Source organism: Magnolia sinica, chromosome 2 (assembly GCF_029962835.1).
Source record: "Magnolia sinica isolate HGM2019 chromosome 2, MsV1, whole genome shotgun sequence".
In the NCBI taxonomy this organism is placed as follows: domain Eukaryota; kingdom Viridiplantae; phylum Streptophyta; class Magnoliopsida; order Magnoliales; family Magnoliaceae; genus Magnolia; species Magnolia sinica.
The window spans coordinates 52,627,502-52,640,315 of NC_080574.1; the positions used below are offsets into that span (position 1 = coordinate 52,627,502).

The 12,814-nt window shown below is 38.6% G+C and overlaps 1 long non-coding RNA gene and 1 pseudogene across 1 annotated transcript; one reads left to right on the forward strand and one right to left on the reverse strand.

Annotated features, from left to right (window-relative positions):
• Nucleotides 1-217: 217 nt before the first annotated feature.
• On the forward strand, nucleotides 218-2,412 carry LOC131237101 (uncharacterized). Its single transcript, XR_009167033.1, has 3 exons — nucleotides 218-268; nucleotides 373-507; nucleotides 1,736-2,412. It is a non-coding gene; the product is annotated as an uncharacterized LOC131237101 (long non-coding RNA).
• Nucleotides 2,413-2,690: 278 nt separating this feature from the next.
• Nucleotides 2,691-4,747, reverse strand: LOC131225493 (DNA-directed RNA polymerase V subunit 1-like; annotated as a pseudogene).
• Between the last annotated feature and the right edge of the window lie 8,067 nt (nucleotides 4,748-12,814).

Sequence of the window (12,814 nt, forward strand, 5' to 3'; positions counted from 1 at the left end):
TTGTTCATTTCTAGCCACAAGGCCATTTTTGTTGTAGTGAGGTGGATATGAACTTATATCATCTTACAGGTTGCAATCGACTGTATGGTGGAGAGTTGCAATGAACCTGCCTGGGTTCTTTCTGACTAACCAAAGAAGTCAAACAATTAACGCCTAATAAAACACCTACATGAGAAATTTCTAAGCACCATCATCGACAATTTCCTTGAAAATTTTCCCACCCTTTATATAGATGTGAAAAGACAACATTAGCTCTCAAACAGTTGAGGTTTGTACACTACATCAGTTCTCTTCTATTTGTTTTCTTTTCTGATTTCTTTCCTTGAAAGTTTTTGCTTTGTCCAACTTTTTCATACATAGTTTGATCTGTAGACGGTTGGATTCGCTTCTTTCAAAGTGGGGATTATGTTCTTCTAGCGAACATGTTTGCAAGTGCTAGCCAATGGAACAAAGTGACAAGAGTGAGAGAGGCAATGAGAAACAGAGGAGTTCAGAAACCAGAGCCAGGTAACAGCCTCATCGAGCTACATCCAACAATTTAGCTTGAATCAGAATTTTCAAGGACTGTTGTGGATGCATTTCTTTCTTGTGTAGCAGATTTTCTATGTTGTTAGACTCCCCTCTTCTCTTTCTGTACTTTTCTCTCCCAACTTTTTTTTTTTCATTTTCCTTCACCTGATTTGAAAATAGAAAGGGAATTCATATTTATTACTCTCCTTCCACTGATAGACAATTCACTTTCTAGGATAAAATGGTAAATTCAATAGAGCTATTGCATCTATTTGTTTTTTTTTTTTTTTTGGCACCATTTAAAAATTGGCAGTGACTCATCCACCTTACATATCAGATTGATTTACAGCTATACACACCATCCAGATTGTGGATCTCATTGTTGATGGAGCATTCTAAAATCAGACATTTCTAAATCACACTGATCAAGCAATCCTAACCATCCAATTAATGGATATCATATGGATAGATGGTTAAAAATAAAAGTAAATGGTCCAAATTTGGAAGGACAAATCTGATGGTTAATGTTATCTTCTCAGTGAAGATTTTTTATTATGCCCTTGTGCTCCATCCATAGATTTGGATGGTCTGGATTGCCATACAAGCATGCCATGTGTATGTCTAAAGTCTCACCACCATTTTATAAATGGTGCAAAACTAACACTTGACTCCCCTTGCTCAAGACCTGACAGATGACTTCTTTTTTTTTTTCCTTTTTTTCTTTTTAAATTTATGGGCAGTGAAAATTGTAATGATGGAGAAATTCCAAGTATCGCATGGTAGCTTATGTTGAAATGAAAAATGAGATAGTGCCCATATCTGATGATCAGGATTCCTCTGTTGTGAAAAATGAGATAGTGCCCATATCCGTGAAATGTTCTATTGAGGGTAGGCTGAACAGCAGGACAATTTGTTGCGTTTACCAATGATTGCTAGGTTGAACAAATTCTTGTTCAATGACCTTTATGGATATTGATCCCAAAAACATTTTAGTGCACTATTTCTAGTCTATATCCATTATATTATGAACTTATGTTTTGTGTTTGCTCTAATATAATAAGATGTCAATTTTAGATTTCTTCTCTCCCTCTCTATGCTTGAAAGAATGGGATTTTGGTTCAAATGCATAAGATGGACATTGAAATCATTGGTCTTCTTTGATTTTTTTTTTTTTTATTTACCATTTCTTCTGTAAAGTGCTTCTAAGTTGTTTGAACTGATGCAGGTAAGAAGTTCTGGAATGTGTTTCATCTGCAGCCTATGCATGATCAGAAGGTACAATTCCAAAAAAAAATATCATCTAATTTCACATTATTTCCATTGCTTTATGATTATACAATTCTAAAAAAATGAGAACCAGAGGTTAACAGTACACAGACTGCTGAAATTGATGTTTTACCAATAGATCACTACTATGATGCCTTAGGAGGGCCTGAATTGGATACTCTCAGGGTACATGGACTTTTGTTTTTTTTTTTTGCTGCTACTGTTGTTGTGCTCCATTTGCTTCGTTCAGCTGACAGGATATTATCTCTATAATTATAAATGTTGTTTCAAAGCAAGTGTGGAGTGCTACTAATTTGGAGAGATCTGACATAAATAAAGTCTTCTATCGGTATGAGAGCATAATCAAGTTCTCAAATCTGCACTTGATTGAGAAAGATCTTAATGGCATTAGTGCTAACATGGAATGCATATGCAAAGTTAGTTATTTATGTGCAAAAAAAAAAAAAGAAAAAAAAAGGAGAATGTGGTCCCAACCCAATTGAGGAAGTTATGCCCAAAGTGTAGTTAGCATAGTGTCCCAGTGGGAATCAGAAGTTTAACTGGTAATGGTATCATCTCTCCTTAATAGGGGCAATAGTAATGGACTGAAGACAACTGAATCTGCTAAGGCATCTAGAAGACAGTACATCAATTTTTTATTATTATTATTTTTTCATTTTCTTCAGATACTGAATCTGCTAAGGCATCTAGAAGACAACTGAAAGAGACAATCTACTCAGTGCTGTTTGATATGAATGTTCCTGCTGTTTGTAAAAGAACTGCAGGCATGACAGCTGAGACCACTTCTCATCACATTATTGCTGAAGTGTGCAACATTCGCAGGAAGACAAATAAATCTTCTTAAAAAAAGATGAAAGAGCATGCTTCTTTCTCCCAAAGCAATTTATAACCTCTTAACAAGAGTGCAGGATCTCATCCATGCTCTGCTCGAGTACTTTCAAGCGCATCTTATCAAGGTGAATGTGGCCAACAAGGCCTGTATTCGCTTCTGAACTTTCAGGTATTTTTCGATGCCTTTGGTATTCAATGGAGAAGTCAAAAGCAACATCCTTTAAAGTGACTTTTTTCAAACGATTCTGAACTAAATATGCTGCATTCTCCTTGCCATGCATTTTCCCATAGAAGCACTCATTCAAATATAGAATAACCCTCCGATCAATAATATCATTCTTGAAGTTAACTTTGCACAAAAGTATTTCCTTCATCGATTCCCATGAAGAGTTATTGCTCTGAGAAGAATCAAGAACTACTTTATATGCAGGATTTAATGCTGCAGTAGCAGCTAATACACCAACCGGTTCACCAGCAAGAGACCTGCCAGGACTATTTTTGTCCACCTGTCCATACTCAAATTGAATTATAGAATTGCTGCAGAGGTTTCTCACTGTCCCATCATAACAGATAACGACATCTCTAAGTGTGGCCATTAGATTTTTAAACAAAGTTCCTGGTTCAGTAAGTCCTCTGGAAGAACGGATCAACACTTCCCTGGATGATATGGAATGGACCAACTCTTCATAAGGGGTCAGACCTTGAAAAAATGAGCTCTTAACTAACCCAAATGCCTTAGAAGGAGAGTCAACACCATTAACAGAATACTTATTTTGGAAGTGGAAACTCATATCCTCAACCAAACGCCTTGAATAAAACTTCCCTCGGTCATAAAGTTGAAGCCCCAAAAAGCCAAGTTGTTGAACAACCTTACTGATAGTTGAATCATTTTTAGAATCTATCAAATTACCCAAAGTAGATAACTTTAGAATACGAGTCACGATAGGCAGTTTTACAGTTTTCAGGTAGCTTTCCACTAGCAACTCTACAAGTTCATTGTAATTTGATCTCAAGTGAAGCAGCAAAGGTGATATGTCCTGAATCTTCTTCTTTATATCTTCAGTAACAGCCTTGGGAATGTGAAAATCATTCAAGCCAACACTATATCCTTCTAAAAAGAGAATCTCCTTCAGCAATGGCTGCAACATATTAAAGAACTTAACAGCCTCTTCTGTTCCCTTCTTGTCAAGAACAGAAGTAACAGTCTCTGTGAATGATGACTGCAGTAAATCTCTATTGAAATCAATCCTCACCATTTCACTTTTACTGATCAAATGCCTCTCCCCAAAGTAGTCAAAAAATGCAGGTAAAGCACTTTGTACCATTTGTAAAACAGTCCACAGAGGACCCGTACGATGAGCCTTAAGCAAAGCAGGTTCCAGTAAACTAGTGAAACACACATAGCCAACTGTTGTGTAGTCGCTTTGTTCAAGAAAAAAAGTCCTAAACATGAGTTTAAGTGACAATAAAGAATCATGCACTAGTTGTAAATTCAGACTACCACTATGAGAACTACGGATTTGCTTTTCAACACTAAACAGCTCCAAAACTTCTACCTTTGCTTCTAGAGACTGGATACAATATATGAACACAAACCCCATCAAAATCTGCACCTAGGGGAGCACAAATAAGAGGATTGATCTTAACAGTATGGTCGTCATGCACATAGACAGAAAATGCTTGTAATGAATGTTTATGAGTACTAGGTGGCCTATTAATGAAAACAATGTCTCCGTCCATAATCCGCCTATTTATGATTTGACCAACTTTCAAATCTGATTTAGTTTACTTTGATTCTCTTTTTTCCAATTCGGTTTTAAAAATTTTGAATGTTAGAGAAGTGCTACTGTGATTTGTCTGGATGTATTTAAATGACTATTTTGTGTGTTCTTTACACCATAATGAAGGACCACAGCTGGTTACAGAAAGTTGTGAGGTGCACTAGACACAGAAGGCTGAAGGAGATCTAATAGTCCAATGCTCCTGAGCTTTCACAAAGACCATTTTTCCTGGAGAGTTGAAGAGTTGATTGGGAGGCTCTCCGCATTTATGTATTTTATTATATAGGACACGAAGATTGAGCAGGAATTCTAACAGGTTCACTTGCAGGATTGTCCATTTTAGCTTTAGTAGTCTAAAATAACTTGTTTTCCATTCCAACCTAGAATTTGTAAAACGGACCTGCTATCTGGTGGAACACATGTATACATCAAATGTGCTATGAATCAAGTTTTCTTAACTATCTATTCTTGTCTACATGTGAAGAGCACATGATCAGCACTCTACAGCTCCAAGCAGTATAATCTCAATGCTGTGCCACTTACTAAATCAGCTATGCTTCTAAGCCCATTGCAGGAAAACTTCCCAGGGAGGAATTTAGGCTCATTGCAAGAAAAGGGCCTACATCACACATAGTGGACACGTGACCATGGCCAGTGAGGTTGGTGTTGTAGACATTTGCCAGAAGATGTGGCTAGGAAAGGAAGACATATGATCAGTCCAGAAGGGGACCTTACAGAAACAATTCATGTGAAAGGCTAGGAAAGGAAGACATAGTTTGTTTTGAAAACTTTAAATAGACCATTAATTGTTTTGTTAATATTGTGCTACCTGTTGTCTTGATGAATGTTAGATTATTGGGTGATTCAAATTCTTGTTATTCAATCATAGGTTTTTGATAGTTATGCAGATAGAAATTTGATAGTTAGATTGATGGAGATTTGATTGTAGGATTGCAATTATAGGAAGGGATTAGTCAGAATCAACAGGAATTTGTGTGAAAGGATAAGTAAAGAATTAGTAGGAATTTCTATTATCGGCACTTTTAGCGGCGTTTCTCGAATCAATGAGTAGCACTTGTTGCCTCCATTAGCGGCGTTTGTAGTAGTTTACACCGGCGTTTCTAACGAAATTTACATGCACTTTTATCACTTCTCGCGGTGTTTCTATCGCTTTTAACCGGCGTTCGTACAATTTTTAGCGGCAATCACAGTAAGCGCCGGTAAAAGGGGACGACCGCCGCTAAAAGGTAGAGCGACGCCCCCTTACAGTGGCACGTGCCCAACCGCTGGTAATTAATATACCGGCGGTTTTTTGGACATTTAGGGGCGGTTTTGACCGCCGGTAATGGTCATTTTTCTTGTAGTGTGAAGTCATATTTATTGACTTTGTGATATCAGAAAAGAATTTGGTAGATCCTCTAATCAAATGACTATTTAAAAGGTTGGTCGATAATACATCGAAGGGAATAGGGCTGAGCCTAATATATGAGCTGCCAGTGTCGGCAACCCAACCTATACAAGTGGAGATCCCATGAGATAGGTTCAATGGGTAAACAATAAGACATGAGGTAGATGATTGCACTGAGTTATATGAGCCCCTTCTATGGTATACAGTGCGAGCAACAACACAAAAGGATGAGTTTTTAAAACTCTTAATGGATCCATAGCTATATATTTGGTGGTGTATACAGTTGGTGCATACACTTGATGGAATTCACCTATATGGGTGTGGAGGTAGAAGCCGCTTCCTATGAGAATCTAAGCGAATTCTCTAGAACACTAATGAAATCCAAGTAATGGTGTATGGCCAAAACGCATCGAACTGCAGAATCACCTGTGGAGGAAGAGTTGTGTGAGTGGCATGTACTTACGATTTACATTAAAAGGATTCAGGTTCAAGACTATGGTGTCACTTGATTCCTATAAACCTGTCTTGCTTACTCTAATGTCGATTCAAGTCTCTGGTGAGACCAGCACCATTGCACAACTATTATGTTTTAACCCGAAAGAGTTTTTATTTTGAAACATGTGGGGGATTGTTGTATTTTATTTCAAAATAACTATTAAAAATTTAATTTTTCAAATTTTCAATTTCCCTCCACATTTAAAAGTTTTTAGTGTTTTTGGAATGTGGGTTTTATCCTACATCAGATTTGACAAAGTAAATCCTCTTGTGTATAAGATAGGCTTTTTGCCTTGGGCTTGAGCCTCATTCAGGGGGCACGTGACTTTGGTCCTGTGGAGGGCTATATCAATAGCTCTAATCTATGCCATTGACCACACACGCATACGTGCGCCGAGCCGAGCCGAGCCGTACCGAGCCGAGTCCGAGTCCGAGTCCGTGTCCGTATCCGTGTGCATATGCGCGTGCGCGTGCACAATGTGACGCGACGGGACGGGACAGGACAGGCTGGGCTGGGCTAGGCTGGGCATGGGCGGGGTGTGGGTGTGAGTGCGTGTGAGTATACTCGCGTGGGTGTATGTGTGTGTGTGTACTCACGGGAGTTTATTTGCGAGAGTGTACTCACACTTGCACCTTTTTGTTTTAAACTAGAAAGATGTATCCATTCTGGTTGGTCGCACCTGTTGGGTTTAAACCTAATGGACCTAACCCTTTGTAAAGGGTACTTATGCACCACTTCAAAGTCTATATAAAGACTTCCGATTTATGTTTGCAAATACAAAAATCCTTCTCATTGATATTCTATTTTAAGCATTTTGATTGCTGAGTTCGTCGCTAAGTCAACTTAGCACTTTCGAGTTAAACTGCAAGTGGTTTGAGCCCGTGTATAGTGAGTGCACCGGTAGGACTGGGTCATAGTCGTTGTATCCTGGAGGTCGATTGCTCTGGAAACCTGTTGCACTTGGGACATTGTCCAAGGGGAGCAAATTTGATTTCAAGCCGAGTGACTCAGTCACGCCTCGACTCAATTCAATAAGTCCTCTTTCTCAAATCTTATTTTCTTTTTTAGTTCTCAATTTTAATAGTCTATTTAATTCAACCAAATATTCCAACATTCTACACTGTGTATATTAAAGTGGTCCAGAACTCACCTCAGTCGCTCACAAGGTTCACCAAAGATACACAAATTAAACGGACAGTTTTAAAAAACCAGTAATCTATCTACGTGCAACAGTTAGGTTATTACATATCATCCACACACTGGGAGTTTGGGACCCACATACCAGATGTCCCACCATCCTCGCGTTCCCTAGCCTTCCATTGGAGAGAGGTGCCTTAGGATGCGGTTGAGTAGCAAGACTCTCTACTAAAGTGATGTCACCAAGTTCTGTGGACCCCATTATGTTGTACGTGTTATATCCACAATGTCCATTAATTTGGAAATATTATTTTAAGGCATGACCCAGAGAATGAGGCTGATCCAAAGTTTTAGTCAACCCCACCACAGAAAACAGTGGGAAGATTGATGCCCACTGTTGAAACCTTCTTAAGGCCCACCATAATGTTTTTTTGAAATCAAACCTATTCAAAAGTTAATAAAGACATTAAATAAGGGAAAACACAAATATCAGCTTGATCAAAAACTTTTATGGCCATTAGAAGTTTTTAATGGTGGTGTCACTCTCCCCACTGTTTTTTGTGGTGGGTCCACCGGAGCTTTGGATGTGACTCATTCTTTGGATCTTACCCTAAAATGATCTCTCCTGATGGATGGACGACATGGATACAAAACATACATCATAGTGGAGCCCACATAACTTAGTGACGTCACTTCAGTAGTAGTCTCGCTACTTAACCTATCAGTAGCCGTACGTGGGTCCACCAAGATGTCCATGAGAAATCTACCCTGTCACTTAGTTTCTCCAACTCATGCAAGGACTTGACCCAAAAAATGAGGAGAAATTTACTACTGTACGACCCATTTATGGCCCACTAACCTTTTTAAGCCCACTTTTTTTACATCACCAGAATAAGCCCTAGCTGTACGTATGCACATTTATTAGACCAAAATGCCCTTGCTTTTTCAAAAAAGTGATTTCTGAAAGCTGGGGGTCCCTATGGCTACGGATTATAACTGTAGCCATTGAAAAAAATATACGGACTGCCATAGCAGTCTGTGCACTTTTTTATTATTTATTATTTTTTTATTTTTTTAACATGGAGAACTTTATTCTACCTACATTTTTCTCTAATACATATTTATATAAATCTGTATATATAAGCATATAAAAAAAAATTCTCTCTTTTTATCATTTCTTTCTTTATTCATTTAACAAGAATTTCTTCTAAACCAAAATTAGTTACTTAATGTACCATATGATTTTGGGGTAGGAGAAGCTACTTTAGCCAACCAACCTGGCTATTTTTCAAGATTCCATTAGGTCGATGGTCAAAAATCCATTTCATTCACTTCACGGTCAATTTCAATCAGTTCGCGGTCAATTTCATTCATTTCATTTACTTCGCGATCAATTTTATGCATTTCACGGTCAATCCTGACGATTCCCCTTCACTTCACGGTCAATTCCCTTCACTTCACGGTCAATTCCGTGCATTTCATGGTCAATTCCCTTCATTTCATGGTCAATTCTAGCGATTCCCTTTCACTTCACAGTCAATTCAAATCATTTCATGATCAATTCCCTTCACTTCATGGTCATTTCCATTCATTTCACGGTCAATTCCGATGATTCCCCTTCACTTCACGGTCAATTCCATCCATTTCACGACAATTTCTCTTCATTTCACGGTCATTTCCATTAATTTCACGGTCAATTCCGGCGATTCCCCTTCACGGTCAATTCTATGCATTTCAAGGTCAGTCCCGACGATTCCCCTTCACTTCACGGTCATTTCCATGCATTTCATAGTCAATCCCCTTCATTTCACGCTCACTATAACATTTATTTTTCATCCAATTTATTCATAAGGTCACAAAGACCTGGATGAAGAGGAAAAACAAATTTCATAATGATCCAAAACTTCTGTGACCCCTAAAAGGGTTTCAATGGTAGACGTTCAATCCTCCACTGCCTTTTATAGTGTGGTCCACTTGATAGTTAAATCTATCTTATTTTTCGTCTTAAGCCTTAATACAAGTTCGCCAAATAGATGGGCGGTTTGGATATAACACATACCTCATAATGGGACCCACAAAAAGTGGTGGGGATTACAACAGGGAAAAAAAAAACATCTAGCGACTCAGGGTCGACCGAGTTGGGACCCGGTCAACCAGGTCAGTGGCTACGGATTATAACCATAGCTATAACCGTAATTGCTATGGTTATAGCTACGGTTATAATCTGTAGCCACTGACGCGTTGGCCCCTGACTCGCTGGCTTTTTTTTTTTTCCTGTTGTAATCCCCACCGCTTTTTGTGAGTCTCATTATGAGGTATGTGTTATATCCAAATCGTCCATCTATTTGGTGAACTCGTGTTAAGGCTTGAGACAAAAAATAAGATAGATCTAGCTATCAAGTGGATCACACTGTAAAACGCAGTGGAGGATTGAACATCTATCATTGAAACCCTTTTAGGGGTCACAGAAGTTTTGGATCATTATGAAATTTATTTTTCCTCTTCATCTAGGTCTTTGTGACCTTATGAATAGATTGGAAGGAAAATAAATGTTATGATGACCGTGAAATGAAGGGGATTGACTGTGAAGTGAAGGGGAATTGCCAGGATTAACTGTGAAATGCATGGAACTGACCGTGAAGTGAAGGGAATTGGCCGTAAAATGAATGGAAATGACCACGAAGTGAAGGGAATTGACAGTGAAATGCATGGAATTGACCGTGAAGTGAAGGGAATTGACCGTAAACAGAACAGAAATGACCATGAAGTGAAGGGAATTGACCGTGAAATGCATGGAATTGACCGTGAAGTGAAGGGAAATCATCGGAATTGATTGTGAAATGAATTGGAAATGTCCGTGAAGTGAAGGGAATTGACCGTGAAATGCATGGAATTGACCATGAAGTGAAGGGGAATCACCAGAATTGACCATGAAATGAATGAAAATGACCGTGAAGTGAAGAGAATTGACCGTGAAATGCATGGAATTGACCGTGAAGTGAAGGGGAATCGCCAGAATTGACCATGAAATGAATGGAAATGACCATAAAGTGAAGGGAATTGACCGTGAAATGCATGGAATTGATCGTGAAGTGAAGGGAATTGACCACGAAATGCATGGAAATGACCGTGAAGTGAAGGGGAATCGCCGAAATTGACCATGAAATGCATGGAATTGACCTTGAAATGAAGGGAATTGACTGTGAAGTGAAGGAAATTGACGGTGAAATGCATTGAATTGACCGTGAAGTAAAGGGAATTGACCATGAAGTGAAGGGGAATTGCCGGAATTGACCGTGAAATGCATGGAATTAACTGTGAAGTGAAGCGAATTGGCCGTGAAATGCACGGAAATGACCGTGAAGTGAAGGGAATTGACCGTGAAATGAATTGAATTGACCGTGAAGTGAAGGGGAATTGCCGGAATTGACCGTGAAATGCATGGAATTGACCATGAAGTGAAGTGAATTGACCATGAAATGCACGGAAATGACCATTATGTGAAAGGAATTGACCGTGAAATGAATTGAATTGACCGTGAAGTGAAGGGGAATCACCAGAATTGACCGTGAAATGCATGAAATTGACTGTGAAGTGAAGTGAATTGGCCGCGAAATGCATAGAAATCACCGTGAAGTGAAGGGAATTGACCGTGAAATGAATTGAATTGACCGTGAAGTGAAGGAAAATTGCCAGAATTGACCGTGAAATGCATGGAATTGACCGTGAAGTGAAGGGAATTGACTATGAAATGAATTGAATTGACCGTGAAGTGAAGGGGAATTGCCGAAATTGACCGTGAAATGCATGGAATTGACCGTGAAGTGAAGGGAATTGACCGTGATGTAAAGGGAATTGACTGTGAAATGCATGGAATTGACCATGAAGTGAAGGGGAATCGTCAGAATTGACCGTGAAATGAAGGGAATTAACCGTGAAATGAATTGAATTGACTGTGAAGTGAATTGAATTGACCGTGAAGTGAAGGGGAATCGCCGGAATTGACCTTAAAATGCATGGAATTGACTGTGAAGTGAAGGGAATTGATTGCGAAATGCATGGAATTCACCGTGAAGTGAAGGGGAATTGCCGGAATTGACCATGAAATGCATGGAATTGACCATAAAATGAAGGGAATTGACCGTGAAATGATTGAAATTGACTGTGAAGTAAATGAAATTGACCGCGAAGTGAATGAAATTGACCGCGAACTGATTGAAATTGATCGCGAAGTGAATGAAATAGATTTTCGACCATCGACTTGATGAAATCTTGGAAAATAACTAAGTTGGTTGGCTAAAGTAGCTTCTCCTACCCCAAAATCATATATGGTACATCAAGTAACTAATTTTGGTTTAGAAGATATTCTTGTGAAATGAATAAAGAAAGAAATGAAAAAAAAAAAAAAAAAAGAGAGAGAGAAATTTTTTTTTATAAGCTTATATATACATATTTATATAAATATGTATTAGAGAAAAATATAGGTAGAATAAAGTTCTCCACGTAAAAAAAAAAAAGAAAAAAGAAAAAAAAGTGCTTAGACTGCCGCATTATGGCTATGGTTATAATCTGTAGCTACTGACCAAGTCGATTGGGTCCAACTCGTTGGCTGTTTTTTTTTTTTTTTTACCTGTTGTAATCCCCACCACTTTTTGTGGGTCCCATTATGAGGTATGTGTTATATCCAAACCGTCCATCTATTTGGCGAACTCGTATTAAGGCTTGAGACGAAAAATAAGATAGATCTAGCTATCAAGTGGACCACACTATAAAAAGCAATGGAGGATTGAACGTCTACCATTGAAACCCTTTTAGGGGTTACAGAAGTTTTGGATCATTATGAAGTTTGTTTTTCCTCTTCATCCAAGTCTTTGTGACCTTATGAATAGATTGGATGGAAAATAAATGTTATGGTGGACCCTACAAAACTTTTAACGGTGAAAATCAATTTTTCCGCGGCTCTGTAGTGTGGTCTAGTTGATCTTTGGATATGATTTTTTTTTTTTTTGATAATGCTCCGAAATGATCTCAAAATATGGATGAACGTTGTGGATATAATAAATACATAACTGTGGGGCCCATGTGACTTTGATATCTTTTAAATCGTTCGTACAACTCGGAGTTCGAGGAGCGTCGGCGCTCGTCTTCAAGCACCAGGCGATCCGCTTCCGGAAGGAAAAGCAGGGGCATTTTCGACATGAGAAATGGGGCCATACAACTGGGGCTTACTCTAGTTAGGTAAAAGCAAGTGGGCTTAAAAAGGTTGGTGGGCCATATATGGGTCGTACAGTAGGAAAATTCTCAAAAAAAATGAGGCATTCGATGGAGCACACTACAACAAACAGTGGGGATGGAATGCTTACC